This window comes from Panthera uncia (genome assembly GCF_023721935.1).
Source record: "Panthera uncia isolate 11264 chromosome B2 unlocalized genomic scaffold, Puncia_PCG_1.0 HiC_scaffold_25, whole genome shotgun sequence".
Lineage (NCBI taxonomy): Eukaryota > Metazoa > Chordata > Mammalia > Carnivora > Felidae > Panthera > Panthera uncia.
The window spans coordinates 2,434,870-2,459,029 of record NW_026057581.1 but is presented as its reverse complement, the minus strand read 5'-3'; the positions used below and the strand labels follow the sequence as shown (position 1 = coordinate 2,459,029).

Sequence of the window (24,160 nt, the reverse complement as noted above, 5' to 3'; positions counted from 1 at the left end):
CGATGCAACGTGAGGGACAAAGCTGGAGGCGGCCCTGCCCCCCCCCCCCCGGCCCTAAAGAACCCAGACCCTCCACTTACGAAACTACGGGGACAGTCCCGCAGGGGACAGCCAGGCTCAATCCCCCTGCGTTGTGTCAGGGTCAAACCCTCCTCCTCTCCATCTTCCCTGCGTTCTCTTGAGGATGCCCTTCAGTCGTTCGAGTTCCTAAAAAAGCCTCGTCCCGGTTTCCCCCACCGGTAGGGGAGGGAGCCCGCGCGTCCGCTCTGCAAGCACCTGAGGAGGAAATAGTGTGTCCGAGGGTCCTTCTGCCCCAAACCGCGAGTCCCCTTCGGCAATAATTGGGTCCAGGAAGAACCTTCACTCTCCCTGTAGCTGTGCGCGTTAACCGGCTCTTTAAAGAATGTCCAGGGTGGCGGTTACACGGTCTGCTTAAGGATGAGATGACCCGGGTCGGTGAGCCACACTTTGGGGGGCCCTGGTAGTTCCTGGAACCTTAGGTCACTTCTCTTCCTGGTAGTTCGAATTCTGCACGGAATTTAGTTATTTATAAGACAAGTTAGCACTGTCCTCCCAGGGCCTGGGTAGCTCAGTCGGTAGAGCATCAGACTTTTAATCTGAGGGTCCAGGGTTCAAGTCCCTGTTCAGGCGGCAGCTGAGCTTTTTTTCCCCCCCAACCACATGTGGAAGGGGAACCTGCACGTGGTCCACATGAACTCGTTGTCTTTGCCCACGTGAAGGCCCAATCTAGCCTCATTTAATTATTCCTAAGAGCGAACTAAGCCACTCCTAGATTTTGCAAGGGAATGTAGAATTGTGGGCGATAGGAAGAAAGACAACAAAAAACTTTTGAGTGAATTGCTATGAGATGTGCCCTTTTAAAATTCCCTTGCACAACGTGGGGGTGACTGTCTAGAAGGCGGGGTGCAGTTTGATTAGACCCTGTCCGGGTACCATTGTGGTCGCTTTGATCCCTGGGCGTCCCCCAGCTTGTTCAGCAGACGCCAGTGCACGGCTACTGCCCCGCTCTGCAACACGGAGGTGAAGAACTGAAATCCAGACACATCCCGAAATCGTGTTCGCCATCCGCTTTGTGCTTTCGTTGAAAAAGCTGCCCCTCCCAGGGTGCCTGGCCGGCTGGGTTGGTAGGGAGTGCGACTCTCGGTCTCCCGGTTGTGCGCTCGAGCCCCATGTCGGTATGGAGATTACATTCAAAATCTTTAAAAAGGGAAAGCTACTCCCCTTCTCCTGGGGTTTAAATCATGTGTAGAAGCTCTGGAAAGGAGGTTCTTTCCATTTGTTCTCTGTAGGGTGCCATAGGCTTTGGTAAGTCCTTAGATGGTGTTTTGATTAAAAAGTCAAGGTTTTCACCTGGTGGATACTGTGTGTGAAAGCTGGGAATTGCTACTTCGTGTAGACTTTCCGTTTTTCTTTTTTCTAATCTATCCGGTCTGAAAGCGATTTTGATCAGGTGTTTTATTGCCCAGCGCTGAGACCAACGGACACATAATTCCGGGGCAAGTAAGGGGGTGGCCCCAGGCACCCCAATCCTTGCCTGCCGCGGCCCAGGTTCCGGCTGCTGCAGGGAACCGGGAGTTCGAGTCCCGCCACCGGCAAACCTGGGCTTGAGCCCGTGCGCCACCGGTTCGCAGGCGCGTTCACCTGCCCCTTCGACTCCACCTGCTCCTCGTCCCCGAGCGCGGGCCCTACGCCCTGGATGCTCCGGGGAGGCCCCTCCGTCGCCTCACCTGTCCCGGCAGGTGCCCGTCCCTTTCCCCCCAAACACCCCCCACCCCCGGCCCCCCCGCCCCGCGTGCCAGGACACACACCTCACTCGCGCCTGCGACGTCTGCAGCTCAAAGTTCTCAGCTCAACATCCGGGAGCATTTCCGGGGCGCACTTCGCATCCAGGGAAAGCGGCCCGGTGCAACGATCAGCCCCCACACGGAAATTGCCTTAAAACGAGAGGTGGAATCCAAGCAGGAAGCCCCCCGGGAGCCCAGCCCACCCCGGAAGTTTGCTGCTCTCAAAAGGGCGAGGCCAAAAGCTGCACCTGCTGTCTCCCCGTCGGGGAATCGAACCCCGGTCTCCCGCGTGACAGGCGGGGATACTCACCACTATACTAACGAGGAGGACGCGTTAGTTTCCGGAAAGTTCTCCTATAGAGGAATTCATACGCTGGGTCCTGACCTTTCCTGCGCACGGGATTCCTGAGAGATGCGCCCATCTTCACAGGAAAGATTTGTTATAAAATCCAAGAGAACAGATTTCCCAGTGTGACCTGGAAAACGCAAACACGACAGTCCGCAGGAGATCAGACGTTGCCGTGCACAGTATTATCACTCTGGCACAGAAATGTTCCTTAACAGCAGGACCGCCGAGCTAGACGCACTTCCTCTGCTTCGGTTCGCCACGGTGAGAATCGTCTGTGTTGTGCGTGAATTTGTACACGGAGTACGGAGAAGAGCTTACTCTTAAAATCTAATCTCAGATTCTGCAGCGCTGGCATCGAGTGGGTTATTTGTGAATAGCCTTTTAGCGGTGGAAATCCCACCGTTAGGAATATTCCTCAGTGAAATTCCAGCCCAGAGCCAGAGGGGGCTTCCCAGGTGGTCTTTGTAGCAATTCCAGGGAGCAAAGAATCGAAGACACACTTCCTGGATGAGCATGACTGAAATGAACGTGTGTCCTGACCGGAGAGAAAAGCAATAGGAGTCCTACGACCTCGGAACAAACCTCTACAAATAGGTTTGGCTTAAGGCAACAGAAACGCGTTCCTCTCAGTTTTGGAGACCGGCAGAGGGAGATCAAGATGCCAGCGCCAGGAGGGCTCTGGAGAAGACTCTTTCCCGGCTTCTACCCAGCCTCCTGTGACTCCGCGCCATCCTGCCTGCTCCTTGGCCTCTGGCTGCCAAGTTCCAATCTCTGCCTCTCTCTGTGTCTCTGTGGGTCCTCTCTTATAGGGACACCAGCCACTGGATGTAGGGCCCAGCCCAGCCCAGTATGACCCGATCTTAATTTAACTAATGACATCTGCAAAGACCTATTTCTAAGTAAGGTCGCGCTCTGAGGTTCTGGACAGACACAAATTTCCAGGGGGTGCTATTTAACCCGCTGCAATTAAGAATGAAAGATAAAGCATTTATGCATAAACTCCGTTGACTGCGCCAGAGTATACACTAAGAGCTGGAAAGGCGCTGCTGAAGTTAGGTTGTGGGGAAAGGGAAGGGAGAGTATACAGTCGTCTGATACTGTGGCTCCAGTAAAAATGGAAGGAAATTGTAAAAAGAGGAGGACAAAGCTGTTAAATGACATAATGATGGTGATAACACAAACATACAAACTTTCCAAAAATATTAGAAACGGCAAAATGTCAACATAGCCTCATTTCCAAAGAGACATTAAAGACCTAAACAAATGGGGAAGTATATAATTTTGTGGATAGGGGGACTTAGTATCTCAAGGATAGCATTTCTCCCTAAAGCGATCTATGAATTCCACATTATTCTAATATTAATCCCAACAATTTTTTCAAGAGCTTGAAAAGATTTCCAAGAGCTTTTTGTAAAATTGTATGTAAGTGTATCGGGCCCATAATAGCAAGGCCACTTTTACTACAAATGCCGAGAGGATCGCCTGTAAAGCTTGCAGAACTCATCAGACACTCCAGGAATGAATATATTGTCACATCACAGACAGTGGCATAGAACCTCAAATTGGTTAAACAGGACAGAGAGCTCAGGAGATCAGTATTTGGTGTATTGAGAGGGGCGGCATTCAGGGCAGAGGACAGTTCAGGCTATTTAGTAAATGGAGCGAGGAAAAAAATATAGTTTTCTCATGGAGGGAAATATGACATTGGATAAAGATGAACACTAGAAAGATCAAGGATATAAATGCCACAACCAAAATTTAAAGCTCTCAGTAGAGAGTATGTGAATCAGCCAGGAACCTGTATGTGCTATCCTGGGGAATAATGTGGAGAAATTTAATATAGTAAATTTAATAGAATTTAATAATTTGTATAGAAATGTAATATAGTAAATTGTATAGCAAATATAGTAATATAGTAAAATTCCGTTAATGATGGAAGAGATGATGTGGTCAATGGGACAGAGACTATCAATGTAGGAAGCCACACAGGCTAAAAGGCCTGGCTCTCTGGGAGAACTTGAAACCCCCGCAGATTTGCCCTCGAAGGCATTTGATGCCCTGAGGAGATACAGCTGAGACCAAGCAGTGGCGAGTAATACTTTCACTCTGGCTTCTCTACTCTAATCTCCATCCAGTGCCCAACACTGATTTCAACCCAACCAGAAGTCACCTGACGAGGTAAGTTGAGGACTGCAGCTTACGTGGTCCAGCATCTTCGTGTTAGAAAGCACGAACGAGCCCAGGTCATGGATAAATCGGAGCACAGACATGCGAGGCCTCCCCTTCTGCTCCTCACCATCCAGTCTCAGCATTTGACTAAAATTTAACTTACCTTCAAAAAGCTAATGCTCTGTACGTATGAGGGTGCCCTCAAACCCTTCCAAAAAAAGAAAGGCAAAGCACCATCCTACTTTTGGAAAGAGAGGGGAATTGGAATTCTCCAGACCCAAGATCTCATCACACCAGCTCTGTTCTCTGTGAACTGAAGGCAAGGAGAACGTGCGGCTACTCCAGGCTATGGAGCCGCGGTAGAAAGAGGGGTAGACATGACCTGGCTCCGCCCTCTTTTTTTGGGCTCCGATCTCCCACCAGCGCAACTAAGCTGCAGACAGGTGGGAGGCTGGCCTGGGAAACACAGTCTGGGGAGTTGAGCCCTGCTGATGTAGAGAGTAATTCAGAGGATGGGGATCCACCCACAAGTGAGTGAGTGATCCACCCCCATCATGAGAATGTATATTCGAGCAGCAAAGATTGGAAACACTGGTTAAATACGACACAGAAATGCTACAGGGTCAAGACAACTTTGACCGGTTTGTGCATATGAAATTAATAGCTTCTTGTAACCGAATTATAGCTTAAAATGAAAACACAAGTTGTGCGGAGAAAGGTTAACTGCAGTTCAAATAATGGAGCTGCAAGAAACTAAAGAGAAAAAGAAAACAATGCACCAAGACCTCCCATACGTTAGTAAGTCAAGCACATCAACTCAATTGAAAAACAGGCAGTCAAATAAATAAATAAGTAAACCGGACTTGGGGAGAAAATTCAAGTGTATAAATCCAAACATGTGTAGAGATATTCAACCTCACTGTGATACCAAAATGCAAGCCATTACTTCAACAAACTTATTTCCACTTGATAGGATAAAAATTAAATGTACAGAAGTGACAACCGTTGGAGAAGATTTGAATACACGGTACCCTTTATACTTTGCCCAAAGAGCCTGTGGTGGTGAACCTCATGTGTGAACTTGCCGGGATCAGATATCTGGCTAAACATTGTTTCTAGGTGTGTCTGTGAGGGTGTTTCTGGATGAAATTAGCACTTGAATTAGGGGATTCGGTAAAGCCATTTGCCTTCCCCAATATGGGTGAGCACCATCCAAGCCGCTGAGAGCCTAAATAGGACAAAAGGGCAGAGAAAGACTTCGGCCCTCTGCCTAATTGCTCAAAGCTGGAACATGGATCTTCTTCTGGCTCCCTGGTTCTCAGGCCTTCGGATTCAGGTTGAATTATGACGGGGCAGACGTTATGGGTTGAATGTTTGGTTATCCCCAAATTCATAGGTTGAAATCTTGCCCTCCAATGTGATGGTATTTGGAAGTGGATCCTTTGAGAGGTGACTAATTCCTGAGTTAGTCCCTACTGAATTGGATTAGTGCCCTTTTCAGGAGACCCCAAAGAGCTCCTTCGAGGAAGCTCTCTCTCATCAGACAATTGAAGCTGCTAGCACCTTGATCTTGGACTTCCCAGGCTCTAAAACTGAGGAATAAATTTCTGTTGTTTAGAAGCCCCCAGTCTGTGGAAATTGTCACAGTAGCCACAAGGGACTAAGACAGGCGTACGTCTTTACAACTTTGGGAAAACAGTTCTCATTACCTCCAATAGTTACACATTTATGTAACCTGACAAATCAACACTTTGTCTCCTAGGAACATACTCACACGTTACATAGGCATACTTTGTTCTCTTGAGCTTTGCTTTATGGCTTTTATGACTGTTGTTTTTATAAACTGTAGGCTTGTGGCAACCCTGCGTCCTGCAAATTTGCTGGCACCATTTCTCCAAAGGCATTTGCTCACTTCGTGTCCTTGTGTCACACTTTGGTAATTCTCACAATATTTCAACCTTTTTCATTATTATTATATTTGTTGTGGTGATCTGTGATCCATGAGCGTTGAGGCTCCCACTGTAACTGTTTTGGGGTGCCACGAACCGTGCCCAAATACGAGAGCGAAATTAATCGATAATTGTGTATATTCTGGCAGCTCCATTGACCGGCCTTTCCCCATCTCTCCCCTTCCTTCTTCTCGGGCCTTTCTTTTCCCCAAGACACAACCATATTGAAATCAGGCCGATCGATAGCCCTACAACGGCCTCTAAGTGTCCAAGGGGAGGAGGAGTGGGGCACCTCACTTTAAATCGAAAGCTGGATGTGATTAAGCTCAGCGAGAAAGGCATGTTGAGAGCCAGGGCAGGCCGAAAGCTAGGCCTCTTGTGCCAAACAGTCGGCCAAGTTGTGAATGCAAAGGAAAAGTGAAAAATGTAGCTCCAGCGAACACACAAATGATGAGAAGTGACACAGCCTTATTGCTGATGGTGGAGACAGTTCGAGCGAGCGGTCTGCATAGAAGATCAAACCAGCCCCAACATTCCCTGAAGCTAAAGCCTTGTCCAGAGAGCAAGGCCCCGACTCTCTTCAATTCCAGGAATGTTGTTCCTGAACCATTTATCAACAAGTCTATCTTTCCGCCTCTGGTTTGAAATGCACTCTTTATCATAGACTAAATGTCCTTATGCGATTTGGTTTATTTCTGGACTTTGTATTTGACCGCACTGATCTATTTGTCTATTCATTTGTGAGTGCCACAATTTTTTTGTAGGTTGATGTTTATCGTTGAATGTTGGGGTCTTCTAAGCGTACTCAGGTCCTCTGCAAAGAGGGATCATTTTACTCCTCTTCCAAATTTTATGTCTCTGCTATTTCTCATCTAACTGCATTCCCAATACTGCCAGTAGACAATATTGAGTAGCAGTGGGAGTAGTGACCAGCTGTATTCTTAGTGGAAATGCCCGTAGTGGTTTCCTGTTAAATAAGCTGCTTAAACTGCTGGTTTCAAGATGTGTGTGTGTGTGTGTGTGTGTGTGTTCAGAGAAAGTATTCATTAATTTCTATTTTCTTGAACTTTTAAGTCAGGAACGGGTGTTGAATTTTACCTAATTTTTCAGTATCTGTGTCGATGTGGTTTTGGACTGGTGGGGGGTCCAGAGCCGATGGCCTTGAAAGAATTCTTGAGACGTCTTTATGCAAAAAGGTGGTTTTATTAAGGCATGGGGACAGGACCTGTGGGCAGGAAGAGCGGCTCTGGGGTTGTGAGGAGGGACTGATTACACACTTGGGAGTTGGGGGACTTGAAGGTAAAAGGGAAGTTTCCAAAATGACTTTCATATGCTAAAGAGGACTCAGAAGATACCAGAGGCCTGGCTATTGTCAAGCTAAGGTGGTTTTCCCTCTAGCGAAGCATGAACATTAAGACCGTAGGGGTTCCCGGAGGAATGTTATACTCTGCCTGCCTCAAGACTTTGTCAATGAGCTGCAGGTTCTAAGGAAATTTAGTTCTGCCATTTCCTTCTGTCCTTGTTCCCCACACCACTGTGGAGGGGAGGGGCATGTTGGGGCTCCAGGAAACTAAGTCTAGAGGTGTCTGGAAATTGCCTTTTTTCTTGTAAATCATGAAAACACTTACAAACTGATGGAGACTCAGGTTCTGCACGACTGTGATCTCTATCAGTTAACCATTTGTTTTCCCCTTTCTTTGGTTCTTGGGCAACCAGGGGAGCCTGAGGAATGTCACAAAGAGCCCACCCCTCTGGGCAGAGGTGGGGGCTTGGGGGGGAGGTTGGAGGGTGTCACCTTGCCACATGCTCCTTCATCAGTATCAGAAGATATCATATGGCTTTTCCCTTTACATCTATTAATGTGATATATCCTTATCCTTTAATGGACTTCGTAAAAATGGGACAATCTTGAATTCCTGGACTAAATCTCACTCTGGCAGAATGGTGTTGGACTCTGTTTGCTAATTTCAATATTTTCAGATTGATATTCATGTATGATCATCACATGTACATTTTTTTACTGTTAGGTTCAGACATTAATGCTATAATTGCTTCATAAAAAGAATTAGAAAGTATTCCTTCATGTACTATGTTCTAGAATAATTTATGTAGCACTCAGACTATCTGATGTTTGTAGATTTGGCAGAATTCTTCTCAAGACCATTTGGGCCTCGTGGTTTTTTGTGGAGTAGTACCTTGATAACGTTCTCTGTTTTATGGCACATAGTCTAAGTTTTCTGCTGATGTAGTCTTGATTTTGGTAAACCGCATTTCTCTAGGACTCATCTGTTTCGTCTAGGTTTTCAAATATATCTCAAAGGGGTTTGCAAAATATTTTTATAATGTTGACAACATCTCTTTGTTTTCGATGTTGATTTCCCTTCAGTGTTTCTTAGGTCTGTTTTCTCCTTTTTCTCATGATTAAATTAGCCATTAGTTTGCCTTAAGTTATTTTCTTCCAGAAATTCAGGATTTTGATTTTATTCTATTTTCTACCACATTGTTTTCTGCACTTTATTTTTTCTCATTTTCTTCCTTGTGTTTTCGTCTGTTAATTTTGTTGGTATTATTCTGGCTTTTTCAACTGACCGTTTATTGTATTTGTTTTCATTCTTATTGACAAAGGGTTTCACAGAGTACCATGAACTGAGGGGCTCATAAACAGCAAAAATCTATTTTTCACAGTTCCAGAGGTTGGAGGTCCAAGACTGGCGGTGCCAGTGTGGCTGGGGTCTGGTGAGAGCCCTCCTCGGGGTTGTTTTCTTGTATCCTCACAGGGCAAAGAGGGCTAGAGAGCACTCCGGGGTTCCTTTTGTAAGTCACTAATGTCATTGACGGGGACTTCACCCTCCTGACCCAATTACCTCCCAAACATCCCACATCCCAATATATCACACTGGGGTTTAGAATTTCAACATATGGGGGCGCCTGGGTGGCTCAGTCGGTTAAGCATCCGACTTCGGCTCAGGTCATGATCTCGCGGTCCGTGAGTTCGAGCCCCGCGTCGGGCTCTGTGCTGACAGCTCAGAGCTTGGAGCCTGTTTCAGATTCTGTGTCTCCCTCTCTCTCTGACCCTCCTCCGTTCATGCTCTGTCTCTCTCTGTCTCAAAAATAAATAATCGTTAAAAAAATTAAAAAAAAATAGAATTTCAACATATGAATTGGGGGGCGGGTGGTACAAACATTCAGTTCATTGCAAGGATCTCTATCTTCCTGTTATCACTACTTTAAATGAACCCCCCCCCCATTCTGTTATGTAGTGTTTTCTTGTTGTGTTAACATGTCTAAGATAGAGAGATAAACAATGAACAATTAATTAACAATTAACAATTGAAACAAAAGCCAAAACTTTATAGTAAAATAGTAAAAAGATGTTAATAGGCAATTTTTTAAGATATTAAAAAAGTCCTTAGGGGCTCCTGGGTGGCTCAGGTCATGATCTCATGGTTTGTGGTTTCCCATGTCAGGCTCTGTGCTGACAGCTGGGAGCCCGGAGCCTGCTTCAGATTCTGTGTCTCCCTCTCTCTCTGCCCTCCCCTACCTGCGCTCTGTCTCTCTCTCTCAAAAATAAACAAGTGTTAAAAAAAAAATTTAAAGTCCCTTATACATATAAAAGTATATCCGAACTCTAACAGATAAAGAAATGCAAATTCACACCAAAGTGAGATGCCATTTTTCTGCTATTAGATTTACAAAAATTAAAAGGTATGTCAAAGCTATGGGGAACAGGCAGTCTTACTTATTGCTGGTGGGAATACAAATTGATATAACCGTTATGGAGGGGAATTGGGGCATATCTAACAAGATCACATAGGCATTCATCATTTCTCCCAACAATCCCAAACCTCATGACCTCCCCTGAAAACTTACCTTCAACAGAATGAAAACACACGTGCGCATATTATTTGTAACTGCGAACAACCGAAATGCCCAAACAGAAGAACGTGGTTAAATAAAGCATTACTTTCCCCCAACGGGGTACTTCTGCGGCTGTAACAATGTAAGACCAGGGAAGATCTCGATGAACTGACATAGAGTGATCTCTACGGTCTTTTGGTGAGTGAAAAGATTAAGGGCCAATCAACATCTGTGGTATAGTTTCTTTAGGAAAGAAGAGGAAATTTTGAAATTGTGTATCCGCTTGTTTGTTCAGGAAAAGGTACAGGAAGGATAAGCCGAGTGGGGACTGATTGCCCACAGAGAGAAGGTGGGAGTGGGCCGAGAGAGAAGGAAGGAAAACCAAAGAACCGCTGAGGCGAGTGACATTTCTTCGAGTATCTCTGCATGGTTTTGACCTTTAGAACGATATCGTCCCTGTGCCTACAAAGATAATAAAATAAACAAGGGTAGGGTAGAGATGCAACATGGCATGAACCTGATTATTTCAAATGAATAATATAACAACGAGAAAAGGAGAGACCCAACACAATGAGCTTAAGTGCAGTATTTATACTACATGTCGTCAGGCTGAAAACGTAAAAAATTAGAAAACCAGTCAATTCTCAGTACCTTGGGTTCCCAGGGCCATGGTTTAACGCACACACACCATGCACTTAAAAGCCCACGATCAGGGCCTTTAACCATAATCCAAATCCCTGGATAAGAACCGAAACTTTTTAATGTAAAGACAAAAAAGCAGCTAAGACCATTTCAAAATGTGTTCGCATATGGCTTTTCAGCCAGGCACTCTTAAGGTGCCACAAACTTTCCGTGTAGGAAGAGTTGTCCCAAACTGTGTCACCTCGGAGACAGACGGCAAAGACTCTCTTCCCTTCCTGACAGGCTTCGCTCCAAGATTAATGAGTCGTGTCAAAGGAACGTGAAAACAGACAAATGTGATTAATGAAAGACCAAAAACGTAAACTCTTGCAAGGATATGCCTTGGTCTGTTTCGGCTGTTGTGGAGACCCCGTTCCAGAGAATGTAGGCCTAACTGAAATAAAACAACGACGGGTCGCCTGAACAGGGACTTGAACCCTGGACCCTCAGATTAAAAGTCTGATGCTCTACCGACTGAGCTACCCAGGCTTCACGACAGGGGCCCTAATTCACTGCATATAATGACTAAGGGCTCCAAGAAGTGCGAGTGATGCCCGTGACTCCAGAGATCACTGGCGTCCCCCAGCTGCGCCGCTCACACAGCCCTGGCCTCAGCGCGGCCGCTGAGCTCGACGGCATTGAGCGCTGCATTTCTTCGCGACACAAGTATTGGGTGTATTTACTGCAGGGGGCGTGGGAGGAAAGTCGCTTGGGAACAGGGGGGATCCTTCTGGTGGGAAGGAATATTCCTGCAGGAGAGGACTGCGGGCAGAGCCCCCGGAGCCGGCCTGGGCGTGGACGCGCGGGTGCCCCCACGGCTCACCGCGAGGAGGAAGCGCGGGTTCCACCCGCGACTTCCGAAAATGGGAGGAAACTTAGGAGAGCCAGACGTTGGGTAAAGAACGAAGGTTGCGGCACAGGGCAGAGGTTCAATTCCCGTTGCTTCCGGCAGTGTTTTCCTTCGGCGTCGGGGTTCCTGGGCTGTGGGGGTGGAGCAGCGGGCAAACGCGCGGCCGCCTCTTCTCAGACGGGCTTCTGTCCGGGACGCGCCGCAGTGTCCAAGTCGGTCCTCGCCTTCCGTCACGTTCCTTCCCTCCACCCCTCCAGGTGTCCCCCACACCTGTCCGACCCCCCTTTGCCAGTTCTGCCATTCTTGCGCCCACTCGTCCGACCCGGCAGGGACGTGAACCCCGGCCAGTGCACCGCCCCCTCCCCAGCGACGCTCGGGAGTCCGCTTGCGTCCTCGCCCTGCTGTTTTTACCTCCACGTTCGGTCCTGAGCTCCGTCCTGTGTACGGGAGGGACGGACCAGGCACGCATGCGAGCGCGTGCGCGGCCTCTGTCACCGCAGGTCTTCGTGCGTGCACGACACGTGGTCGCACCTCGGCAGGGGCCAAGACGCGGGGACCATAAACGGGATGACGCGTCCCTTCCCAGTATGGGGTGAGCGTCAAAAATGTTAATAAAGACACGCTTTTGATAATGGCCAATTTCCAGCAAGATCCAAAAGAGATCAAGAAAGGTAAGGTAGTAGTGTCACTGTCACGAGCAGCCTTGGTGTTCGTGCGGATCTTGGAGCTGGAGAGGGCAGTGTGCGGATTGAATAAAAACACGCTAGCAGAGGATGGTTTCGATCCATCGACCTCTGGGTTATGGGCCCAGCACGCTTCCGCTGCGCCACTCTGCTACCTGCAGCGACAGCGGCCTAGACTCTCACTAATTAGTACATCTTTTCGGGTGTCTACACTCTCTTCTCCGCCGGCTCTTCTACCGCCTTCCACTCGGGGTCCACCGCACATTTCCTTCTCCGACCTGCGACCACAGGGAATCCCTCACACGTCCGCGCCTTTGTACACACTCAGAAAACCCAGGGTCCGCAGCCCTTTCTCGGGAGCCCGCGTGGAGTTCTGGCGGGGGGTTCAAAGCTCGGAGCTCTCGCGCCATAACCTGCGCGCTAGTGGACCCGAAACTAGGTCGCCCTGCACCTGCGCCACCCAGGAGGGCGCAGGGGCGTGGGGCAGAGCCTGGGCTCGCTAGAGGGGAGGGGCGGGGCAGAGGGAGGGGAAGGATGGGGTGGGGACCCGGCCAGAGCAGAGAGAAGGGCAGGCTGGGACGGGGGCGGGGCGAGAGCGGAGGGAGGGGAGGGAGGGGGCTGGGCGGGGTAGAGGGAGGGGCGCGCGAGGCGGGGGCGGAGCGAAGGCAGAGGGAGGGGGCGGGGCGGAGCGAGGGAAGGGGGCGGGGCATGCCGGGGTGGGGGGCGAGAGCGGAGGGAGGGTCGGGGGCAGAAGGCGGGGCAGAGGGAGGAGCCACAAGCACTACTTGCAGAACCTCCACTACCGGGGTTGCAGGGAAGGGGCGAGCGCAGGACTCACAGGAGGCTCCGTGCCCTCCTCCCCTGCAGCGGGACGTCCTGCCTACACGAAATCTCCAATCTCTGGTCCCAACACTGAGTCGGTGTTTGGGAGAGAGTCTGTACGTATGTTGTGACCTTGGAGCAGAAACCGAGGCCCGGATCGCTTTCTAGGTATGTCTGGACCCGTTTCTGCCAGCGAGGCCTGGTTCTTCCCGACAAAGACTCCTGCCAAGCTGTTTTCAAACTTTTCCATGTCCTCATTTCTTACCTGACACCCTTTCGCTCTTCTTTCTTGTCCCTCTCATCGACCGTCTCTTCTTTCTCCCACCTTCCAGGGATGCCCCGAGAGCATCGTTGAAAGACTCTCCTCCGCAGAAGTATATGAAGCCTTCTCTCAGTTCGCGCAGGTGTTTCCGTCTTTCCTCCAGGCTCTTGGCCTTGGAGCTACAGAGCCCAAGGGGATCCTGCCTTGCTGGGATCTTCGCTCACATCTGAGCCCGTGGCCACCTGCTGCGTACTTATTCAAAACCAGACTTCTCTCCTTTCAGCTTTATGGTTAAGTGTTATATTCGTACGTATGATTTGAATTGCTCCAAAGTTAAAAAACAAAACAAACAAACAAACAAACAAACAAAAAGTCTGGAACATAGAAGGCGCCTGCTACTGGAGAGGTAGCATTTCCCCCACGTTTTGTTTTGAGTGGAAGCCAAGGTAACTTTGTGGTTCTCCTGGGGAGAGGTCACATTTGTAAGAGGATTTTTACAAAGGCAAGTTATCAATACTTCAGCCTTCTTTTTTTTTAAAACAAAAATACAAGACAACAAATCTCCACCTTTATTTATTTACTTTTCAGTTAGTTTAAATCCTTGAGGGGTACAGCATCACACGGATTTTGTGGCCAATGGCTTTAGCAGGAAAGTTGCTTCGGAATTTGGCACAAACCATGCCACTGTTTCCATGAGCATGAGTCACTTTTCCCCAGATTACTCTGGTTTTATTCGGTTTGCCACAGGGAGTCACTGTGTTGTTCTTTGCTTTGTACACATAAGCACATCTCTTGCCTAGATAGAATTCAGTTTCATCTCGAGCGTAAACACCTTCAATTTTAAGAAGAGCTGTGTGCTCCCTCTGGTTCCGGAGACCTCGCCTGCAGCCAGCAAAAATGGCTTTGGATCACAGCCTTCCAGACGTATTTGTCGTTTCAGGAGTCCAGTTCCTAGCAGGCCTCCACAGGTTCCAAGACGGCGGAAAGAGGATAGATACTTCAGGCTTCTTAAGGAACCGTTTCTATCGCCCACTCCTTACTGCCTCATCGTCAGCTTCAGAACTGTCTGCCAGTTTCTATTCAGTTACTTAGAAAGGTCTGATTGAGAAGGCCCAAGTCACAATCACAGTTCAGCTCCAGCTGGAAGCCGCTAGAACCGCAGCTGATACTTCACCCCCAGAGCGATTCAGCTATTATTTCTCTCAAGGTTCTGAATATGGTATGTGATTCCCAAGAGGGCCGGATTTATGGGCCTGAACCTATGCAGTCACTGTCACCCCCAAACCCACGCTTAGAAGGGCTCTGTCTTGGGGTTTATGCTCTGCAGATGCTGTTTCCCTTTAAATAAATATGTTTTGCAGATGCTATTTCCCTTTAAATATGTTTTGTGAGGCTCATGGGGCACGGAGTGTGTTGAGGCTGGGGCTTTCGTTGAAGCCTGGGCTCTTCTGGCTCTTCCCTCCCAGAGATGGTTTTGTGCCAATTTGCCCTTCCCACTCCCCTTCCGGACCCCCTCTCCAGCAGTAAGCTCCCTAGGAGATCTGGGGGGAAAGGTTGTAGTCTCACAGCTGGCGTTACCAGGGGACGCTGGGTGGGAGTCTTGGTGGGAGTGAGCCTCTAGCCCACCCCGATGCGGGTATATTTTAGTAATTTTAACAGCACGTTTCTCCCGCTCTTTGAGCCAGGGGTCCCCATTTTCCTTTGTCATTGGGTCCCGTAAACTATGTAGCTGGTCCATCTCCCCCAGTTTCCCAGGGCTCCCGTTCTCTTTCCTGGCCTCTCCACGGCCTTCTTTGCTATCTTGCTCTCACTTTTGGAAAGTCGGGAGCTGAATTTTCAACGGGGGAGCCTGGTGTTTTCAAGGGGAGATTGTGGAGTCTTCATTTTGAAATCCCACTGCTGAAGGCTGTGTAATCACCACCCGCGGTAGATTTTTTTTTTTTTTTTAATGTGGCCATCTACATGGAAGTGTACAGAACTGACCTCGAAGTGAATTTCGTTCCAGAGTGAAGACAAAATATAACTCAACGGTGAAGACAGAGGTTGACAAATTTGACTACGTGAAAGTTAAGAACTGTGCTTTTAAAAATCATACTCAACACTCTAAGGGTAAACAGAAATATGCAAATAAAGAGAGAAAAACTAGACTAAATCTAAGTGAATATTCCGGAAGCAGTATGACAGAATTTAAGAGGTGGAAAATATGAAAGACTAATAAAGAGGCATGGAAAACAGATTAAAAGGTTCAAACAAGAAAGAGAACAGCTGTGCTTTGATTGTAGAACCAGCCAGTGACGGTTTAATGTTAGTCGACAGATCCTAGATTAAAATATTTCAAAGTAGGTATTCTTTCTGTTAGCATAAGAAGATAGCACGATGCCTCTTAAAAGAAAGAAAAAAATGTAATCTCCAGAAAATTACATATTAAAAGCTAAAAGTAAAATAGGATGTATGTTAATGTAATTTTATGCAACAAAAAGACAAGATAATGAAAGGAAGAATAGTAGAATTACAAGCCAGTGAAATTTTGCCTCCAATTACCATAAAGCAAACTTTCTTTGGCACTGGAGGTATTATTTATATTTCATCGTGGTAATTGGTTTTTTTTTAAAGTTTTTTATTTATGTTGAGAGAGACAGAGACAGCACAAGTGAGGGAGGGGCAGATACTGCAGTCTTGTTTTAATCAACAAACATTCAATAAGTATAATAGGGGAAAATGTCTTGAGTCAACGGAAAACGGAAAACCGCATTCTGTCAAAGAATCCCCTCTGGGTTATCTAATTCTGATTCACTCGACAATTTGGCAATTGTGGATAGCTGGGAGCAATGGAAAATAATTCTTGTCCATAGACATACAAACTCTGTCTTGGACGGTAGAGGTTCAGATGACTTCCCTTCCCCGCTGTGCCAAAAGGCGGGGTCACATTTTCACATTTATTTCAGTATTCCTGAGCTATAAATATACCTACTCTTTGGATTCTCCTTTAAACTGATAAAATCTGCTGGATTCCTGTATTATGAGTTAAATAAAGCCTTTAACGTACGGTGGTTCTTATATCTGTATGAGTTACGGCTTTACTTTTATTGAAACTTATCTTTTCACTACTATATGCCAGACACAGTTCTAAGCAGTGAGAATAAGAAACTAAACTTTTGTCTTCAGAGAGCTTATTTTCTAGTGACACATAAAGTAAGTGTTGAACAATTATTCTGTAAAGACCTTTTAAATCAATAAAGATATTTATTGTCTCAGTATTGAATTAGCCTATTAACCTTAAAAACAAAAACTGCCTATTATTTTTACCAGCGAAAGATGGGTTTATTTGGGAATAAAAGAGAATTGCAATCTGGCAAAACCATAGGCAAGTCCAGGGAACAAAGGAGAAATGTGCTTTTTTAAGCAGAAAAGGGGTGAGCTGGGAAGGCAGTTCCAAACCAAAGGTTTGTTGGAGCAAACCGGAAGTTGAAGCATGGTGGCTTCTCATTGGCTGGGTTGGGGTGGGGGTGGGGGTGGACAGGAAGAACGTGTCTTCCCGGGGCTGGAATAGTAGAGTGGTGTCCATTTGCAAGGTCGAGTCTGTGCAAGGTTAAGTCCCTGTCTTTCTGTTGGGGCTGCAGTTGGCATGGTTGGGCTGAAAGTGGTCCCGGGTACACTGGGGAACCCATACCCAGGACGTCCCCGAAGGCTCTCAGTCTTGTCACAAGAAAGCATTCAAGGACAGACCGGACACAACAGTTGAGGGGTGCAAGTAGGAAGTTCATTAAAGTGGGAGCACACTAGAGATGTGAGAGTGAGTGAGCTCAGGGGAGAGCCGCCGTCAGGGGCTGGGTGTCTAGCTTTTACTGACAGTTGTTAACTAGGGGATGGAATATCTAGGATTTTTTTGGTGGGGGTAGGGTTTGGGGGGCCTTTTCTCCCTTACTTGGTGAGGGTTTCTGGCCTGTCTGGCGCCATCTGGCTTCTCCTGGCTTTGTTTTGGAGTGTTACCAGGACCGGCCTCTGACTTCCTTGCTGCTGGCCTCCAGACATCCTGTTAGAACCTAACTGACTGCTTACTCTACCAGTATGGAGTTAGTTCGTCAATCAGTCAAATCGTGGAGTCTTTCATGACCTTGGCCATATCTCTGGTCTGCTAGGTTTTGACTGTTTCAGTTGACTTGTACATTGTATTGGGGTTGAGAAACAAATATTACATGCTGATTTTGAATTCCCTTCACACTGATGGGGGAGCGTGGGGCAAGCTGAGGGCAAAGTACAGGCTGGACACCCCCGCCCCCAGGTGGGATATGTGTGATATTCCCAGGACACTCCTGGCTACCCAAGAACAAAGGAAAGGGGTTTCAGTGCTGGCCACGGTGATGTGGGAAACTAAGGCAGATGAAAAATTAAATTCCCTTACTGCCTACAGCCCACTAACATTCCTTGAAACTGGTAGAGTGACCTCCCGCTAGGATCTCAGCTGCCTCGATGATGACACTTTGCTGGGGGCAAAAGAGAACCTTAGCTTAACATTATCCCAACCTCGAGGATCCTGTAAATCTACTTCCTTTATCTCAACTGCCCCTAGATAGATGCTGCCAATCAGACTCCAAGCTTATGGCCCCTGGTATACATCTGAAGGGTCTCATGACTGAGGTTTTATTAAACGGCAGTTAGTGGCATTTCCTTAGCAACAGCTAGTCCCTCAAAGTCCTAGAAACCTTGCTTCCAAAATTCCTTAGAGACTTAACCTATCCCTGACCCCCTCCCAGCCTGAGGGTATATAATGAGTTACCTGTCACAACCCCATGCAGCTGTTCCTGCCCATGGGTCCTGTCCCCATGCTTTAATAAAATCACCTTTTTTTGCACCAAGGATGTGTCTTCAAGAGTTTTTTCTTGATTGTCGGCTCCGGACCACCCCACCATCACCCCAAAACGTCATCAACACTACATACATCTGATAGTTTAAATAATCAAATAGGGACGGATAGAAAAAAAAAAAGATGCAGAACAAAAGAAGAAGAATACATTTGTTTTTATTAATTTTGGGAACACACGAGTCCATTGGAAAGTGTAGGGAAGGAAAAATTTTCCTTCTATCCTCTAGGTTCTTTTGGCTGGTCTGTTAATTAAATTGACATAGGACAGATCAATAGGAGAAAACACACTTAATTTCATACATATGGGAGCCCCAAAGACAAGAGACTCAGGGGCAAGTTGATTTATATGCCATTCTGAGCTAAGGAATGGGACAGGGGTTGGGGCTTCAACAAGAAGGAAGATGACTCACAGGAAGATGGGCAGAGCAAACTTTTGGTAAACAAATATCTGTCATGTGGTGCAAAGACAATGGGACACAGGAAGGACTTAGAACAAACAGGCCCTGTGAGCTCCCCCCAGCTCACCACCCCTGTTCCACACTTTTTATAGTCTTTTCTGCTAATTGCTCTCTTCCTGGGCCAGGCCTTCTATCTACATTTTTCAGGCAGTTGAGTCAAATGCTAAAGTGGCACACCCTGGGGTGGTCTATTCTGCTCCCCTTGAAGAGCATGTAAACTAAGGAAAGCATAAAAGGTTTTAAAGTGTTCTCCCTGACCACAGTACTGAAATTAAATACATATATCCCATTTTATACATAGGTAAACTGAGACAAGAGTCAGAACACAGTGGACTGATCAAACATGTCTCTCTCTCCACTCTCCTAATTAGCTTACTGTTAATCAGCTTATATAAGATTTCGCATGCGTCAAAAAATCATCAGAGACGTAAAAATGGACAACAGAAATGATTGGGTCCTTGCCTTAGTGAAGTGCTGGGCATGGTCTAGCAGACCCTCTGGGAATTATCCAGTTTTATAGGAATGGGCACCTTGGACTGACTTTTATTCATGAGGCTATTTTAGAACTCTATGGTGGTAGAGGTTAACTTATTAAAACAAATAATTTTGCAAGTGCTTCTTGTCTACATCACTGCAAAGGATTTTGCATGCTTGGAATACAATTCTGTCCAGGAGAAGAGAGGACCCCAAACACTGAGCTTTAGTGTGCTATAGGATATTAACCAGTTTTGCACCTGTTAGCAAATTGACTTCAGCCTTTCTGATCGTGTGTGGTCTGTTCTTCCCATTCTCCTTTGAAACATTTCTAAGTGTTTACTCATTAACTAGTGAGACATAGGAAACCTTTGACATTGTGTTCATATGATATGTTTAGAAGTCAAGTTTTCAGGGTTTTAAAAAAAAGACTTTATTTGCCAAGTAACCTCCACACCCAACATCGGGCTCAAACCCACAACCTCAAGATCAAGAGTCACAGGCTCTACCGACTGAGCCAGCCTGGCACCCCAAGGCCTTGCCTTTTCATCTGATTGATAGCACCAATATATTGGGAGAGTTGCCAAGAGAGAAGGAGGAAGAAGTCCTGACTGAGATGTCAAGGGCATCTTGAGAGAGCACGCCGCCCAAGGTGGGCAGGCGAAGTCTGAAAACAAGTTCATTGGCAGAAAGGAGGACTGGCAGCACATTTTCTAAGTGTTTGGAAGATAGAACACCACAGTTCAGAAAGGGCAATGGAGCAGGGGATTGGAGTTGTTGCTACACCAGCCACGTTAGCCAATAGAAAAGTGAAGGTGGCCGGGGTCTTGAGCAGCAGCCACTTGTCACATGGTTTGCTGGGGTGGGGTGGGGGGGAGGCCTACATGAAGTCTCCTTAATCCCTGGAGGATCTCGAGGGGGCACTTGTTCCCTAAATGTAGGGATGGAGGACACGTTCACAGATGGCCCGATTCATGCAAAGCGATCCCACACCACACTTTTGTGAGTCACGGGGCTTCAGGCACACACATCTGATTCAAGACCTTCACGTTTTCTACTACTTTGCGTTGCCTTGGAGACAGTATTTGGGGTGCTCTCTGTGAAGACCGACACCAACCCAAACCAGACAACTATCCCCACCCCCCCCCACACACACACGGCCCCCCACGGCCGTGCGCACAGACTAGGATCCTGGCACAGCTGTCTGCCAGTCGGGGCCTGCATGTTTCGGGGGTCCTCGTGGGAAACGACAGGTTTCTGCAGGCCATTAACTGGGGGAACTGACCAAGAACGCTCCTATGGGGCAGCAGGAAAAGAGAACATTGGTCGAGGCAGGAGGGATTTGAAAGACAACGTCTTTTTCAACTCAGGAGAGATGGTGAAGCCAGTCGTCCGTGCCCTCCTACTTCTCTCATTCTGCGCCCTATGATGAGGCGCGCCCCGCATCACATCCCTTCTCGCCCTGCAGGCCGAAGGAATGGAAGGGGAGAGGAGAGGGGAGCCAGGAGGTGGCGCCGGGGGACCCTGGGGAGGGAACCCGAGGGCCGCGCAGGGACGTTCAAGGCCCCCGCGCGCCCTGGCCGGAGCCGGTGAGACGCGAAAACACCGCTGCGCCCCGGGGCCGGCTCCCCGCGGAAAAGCTCGTGCAGATGAAGGCGCGGGAGGGTCCGTGACCGTCCAGGGAAGCCCCCGAGGCACGGCGGGCGCACCCCGGCTCCGGTAGCACCTGCAGCCGCACCCCACGCCCTAGACGGGGCCTGCAGGCAGGCCCCCGGGACGCGCGCCTTCACCCCGCCGCCAGCGCGCAACTCCCCGCACCGCTCGTCCGCTTGTGCCTTCGGGTTTGCGGGTGCTTCGCCCCCGTGCCTTCTGGAAACAGAGCCCCGCCCCCTTCCTGCACGGAAGGGCTCGGTCATTAATGGTCCTTACCCCCCAACGGTGCACGGTTCGTCAGGATGGCCGAGTGGTCTAAGGCGCCAGACTCAAGCACCTGCTTCCCGCCCTGGGGCTTCTGGTCTCCGCGTGGATCCCACTCCTGACAGTGCTCGTTTTGGTTCTTGCCTGACTCATCACCACCCTTTGGTCCCAGGGCTCACTCAGAATGGGAGGAAAATTTTGCAAACCATGTATTGGGTAAGGGGTTAATATTCAAAGTTTGTAAAGAATTCATACAACTTAATAACAAAGTAGCAACCGATCTGATTTAAAAATGGGCGGAGGAACTAAATAGACATTTGCCCAAAGACGACGTCCGAATGGACAACAGGCAAAAGGAAAGGTTCTCAACATCACTAGCTGTCAGGGAAATGCGAATCCAACCCACAATGAGATATCACCTCACACCTGTTAGAATAGCCAGCCTCAGGAAGAGGCTGTTGAAGGAAGGATGTGGAGAAAAGGGGGCCCCGGCTCACTGCTGGTGGGGGTGCAAACGGGGACAGCCGCTGCCGGAAACAGGGTGGAGTTTCCTCAAAAAAAGAAATAAATAAAAATAGAACTCTCATATGCCACAGAAATGCCACTTCTGGGTATTTATTCAAAGGAAATAAAAACAGCATTGAAGAGACATAGGCACTCCCATGTTTAGTGCAGTATTATGCATAATGGCCCAGATATGGAAGTGACCTTTGTCTGTCAATGCATGAATGGATCACGATGTGGGAGACATATATCTATACGTATATAATAGAAGAGTATTCAGCCAGGAGAAAAAAGGGAAATTCTGCCATTTGAATCAACATGGATAGACCCTGAGTATATTATGCTAAGTGACATGAGTCAGAGAGAGAAAGACAAATACTACATATAGGAGATATGTGGAATTAAAAACAAAATTGTGTCAGCAGAGAGTGGAGTGGTGGAATCCAGGAGCTGGGGGTGGGGGTGGGTGGGAGAGATACTCTAGGGCGTATATTTGCAACTAGTAGATAAATGAGTCCCGGAACCCTAAAAGACAGCACAGTGATTATAAACAACAAAACTGTGTTATGAACATTAAACTTGTCAAGAACCGAGATGCTGATTGTTGTCAGCACTAGAAGAAATGATAATTACGTCGCCAGCTAAGAACTCTGTTGTACACCTTAAGTGTTACACGATATTGAGCTTACACAATATTGTGTGTCAGATATATCTCTATTTCGAACACAGAAAAAAAACTACTACAATGACTTTCCTAGGCAAGGCCAGCGGTGGAGCTGAGCTGGAATCCCACCGAGACACATCCCTGCCGGAGAAGTTGCTGGATAGTAATTCAGTAACAGGGGGACAAACTCGTATTCAATAGCAAAGCTGCAAACATCTAAGATCTGAAGTTTCAGACCAAGATGTTAGCCTACGCAGAACTTCATAGAATGCATTTTTTTTTTTTACCTTCAAAAAAATGAATCACATAAATCACATAACCCTGAGATAAAATCTCAGAGGGAGCTCTTACTGTTAGTGTGTTTGCACAGCGGGGCCACTTCTCCGCGACTGCTGACTTAAAGGTTTTCGCTCTCAGAGTTCACAGGCGGCACTGCAGACTTTGGGACGGAACTTTGGAACAGGTGCTTTTCCGCACGCGGGTCCATAGTTCTCTCGTCAGTAAAAGCCCCTCCCGCCTGTGGATGACTCGCCCACCCGCGCACGCGGTTCCAGTTTCTGGGAAAAGGGAAGGGGTTGCGTCCAAATGTCCGTGAAAACACCCCCGTACTCTTTTGTGGCCGGTTACTTAGTCGCAGGCGGTTACGAGGGAGAATTTTGAATCCACGGAGATGGGAACAAAACGGAAGTGTCAGAAGTGGGATTCGAACCCACGCCTCCATGCGGAGACCAGAAGTCCCAGAGCGGGAAGCGGAAGCTTGAGTCTGGCGCCTTAGACCACTCGGCCATCCTGACACCGCGGCGCGACCCCTGCCAAATCTGCTACTTGGGTGCTTCCGCCTGTGCCCCGGGGCTCAGCGCCCGCGGCGTCTCGCGGAGGGACTGGGCGAGGCGCGGGTTGGGAACCCAGAGACGCGACCGCGGGGGGGGTACGGCGCCCGAGCCGCCCTTAACCTTTCATCTCGCTTCCCGGATCACTCACCAGCGCTGCCTTCCGCCCTGCGGGGTCGCTTGGGCGCTGCAGGACAGTCCTGCCCCTCCTTTCTCCACGGCTCTCGGGTGCTTTTCAGTAAAAGTGACCCACCTTGGGCGGCAGCAGCTAGTCTGAAACATGTTTGCCTTCGGTGGCTGGAAAAACACCAGCTGACGGTGAAAATGAAATAGCCAAGAAGGAAAAGAAGTAACCTTGGTGCAACTACCGTTCTAGGACTAAGCCGTGAAAGAGAGGAGCACTTTAAAATTCCGATAAATAGGAGGATCGACAGGTTCCTGTAATCAGACCGCAAGGGTCTAGATCCATACAGCACACTTAAATTTGTGAGACATGACTTTTAAACCTGTGATTTCTTCATCTATGACTCTAAAGCTGCGTGGGAAATACCTTTTTTAAAAGGTGGGTTATTATTTGTAGAGTTGACTCTTTTTAATGTGATTATGTTTCGGCACGGCAACGACAACAGTATGGGAAATTAAGTGCATATCTTAATATATGCATATGTTGAATTTTTGCACTGGGCCTATACCGGTTTGAAGTCTACGTATATATTTTCTGTGGAATGAAAACTTCTGCATACAGGTTTAAAATATCGGAGATACTTGAAAGTAGATATTATTTTGAATGCCCCGTCATATGGAAATGCAGCAGAAAAGATGCCATAATCCAACTGTCTTTCATAGATGGATTCCTCACAGCACAGTCAATATGTCATGAACTCGTGGATAGTACGTTTCCTGACACCTCTTTGTTATATTGTATTTTACCGATTTTTTCCTTACCAGTTCAGGGGAAATTGGATACGTGAAATCTGAAATAGTAGAGGCTTCTGAGTGCAGCCGTAAGAACGCCTGTGAC

The 24,160-nt window shown here is 47.8% G+C and overlaps 2 protein-coding genes and 5 non-coding genes across 7 annotated transcripts in view; 2 read left to right on the top strand and 5 right to left on the bottom strand.

Annotated features, from left to right (window-relative positions):
* LOC125939373 (uncharacterized) overlaps positions 1-24,160 on the top strand; it is a 561,003-nt gene that overhangs the window by 338,838 nt on the left and 198,005 nt on the right. The window lies entirely within an intron of this gene.
* LOC125908488 (basic salivary proline-rich protein 3-like) overlaps positions 1-24,160 on the bottom strand; it is an 89,472-nt gene that overhangs the window by 17,568 nt on the left and 47,744 nt on the right. The gene's annotated exons all lie outside the window — the stretch shown is intronic.
* TRNAK-UUU (transfer RNA lysine (anticodon UUU)) lies at positions 579-651 on the top strand. The gene has a single exon. It is a non-coding gene; the product is annotated as a tRNA-Lys (tRNA).
* TRNAD-GUC (transfer RNA aspartic acid (anticodon GUC)) lies at positions 2,061-2,132 on the bottom strand. The gene has a single exon. It is a non-coding gene; the product is annotated as a tRNA-Asp (tRNA).
* On the bottom strand, positions 11,228-11,300 carry TRNAK-UUU (transfer RNA lysine (anticodon UUU)). Its single transcript has one exon. It is a non-coding gene; the product is annotated as a tRNA-Lys (tRNA).
* Positions 12,426-12,497, bottom strand: TRNAM-CAU (transfer RNA methionine (anticodon CAU)). The gene has a single exon. It is a non-coding gene; the product is annotated as a tRNA-Met (tRNA).
* TRNAL-CAA (transfer RNA leucine (anticodon CAA)) lies at positions 22,998-23,103 on the bottom strand. The gene is made up of 2 exons: positions 23,066-23,103; positions 22,998-23,043 (listed from the first exon to the last, which is right to left on the bottom strand). It is a non-coding gene; the product is annotated as a tRNA-Leu (tRNA).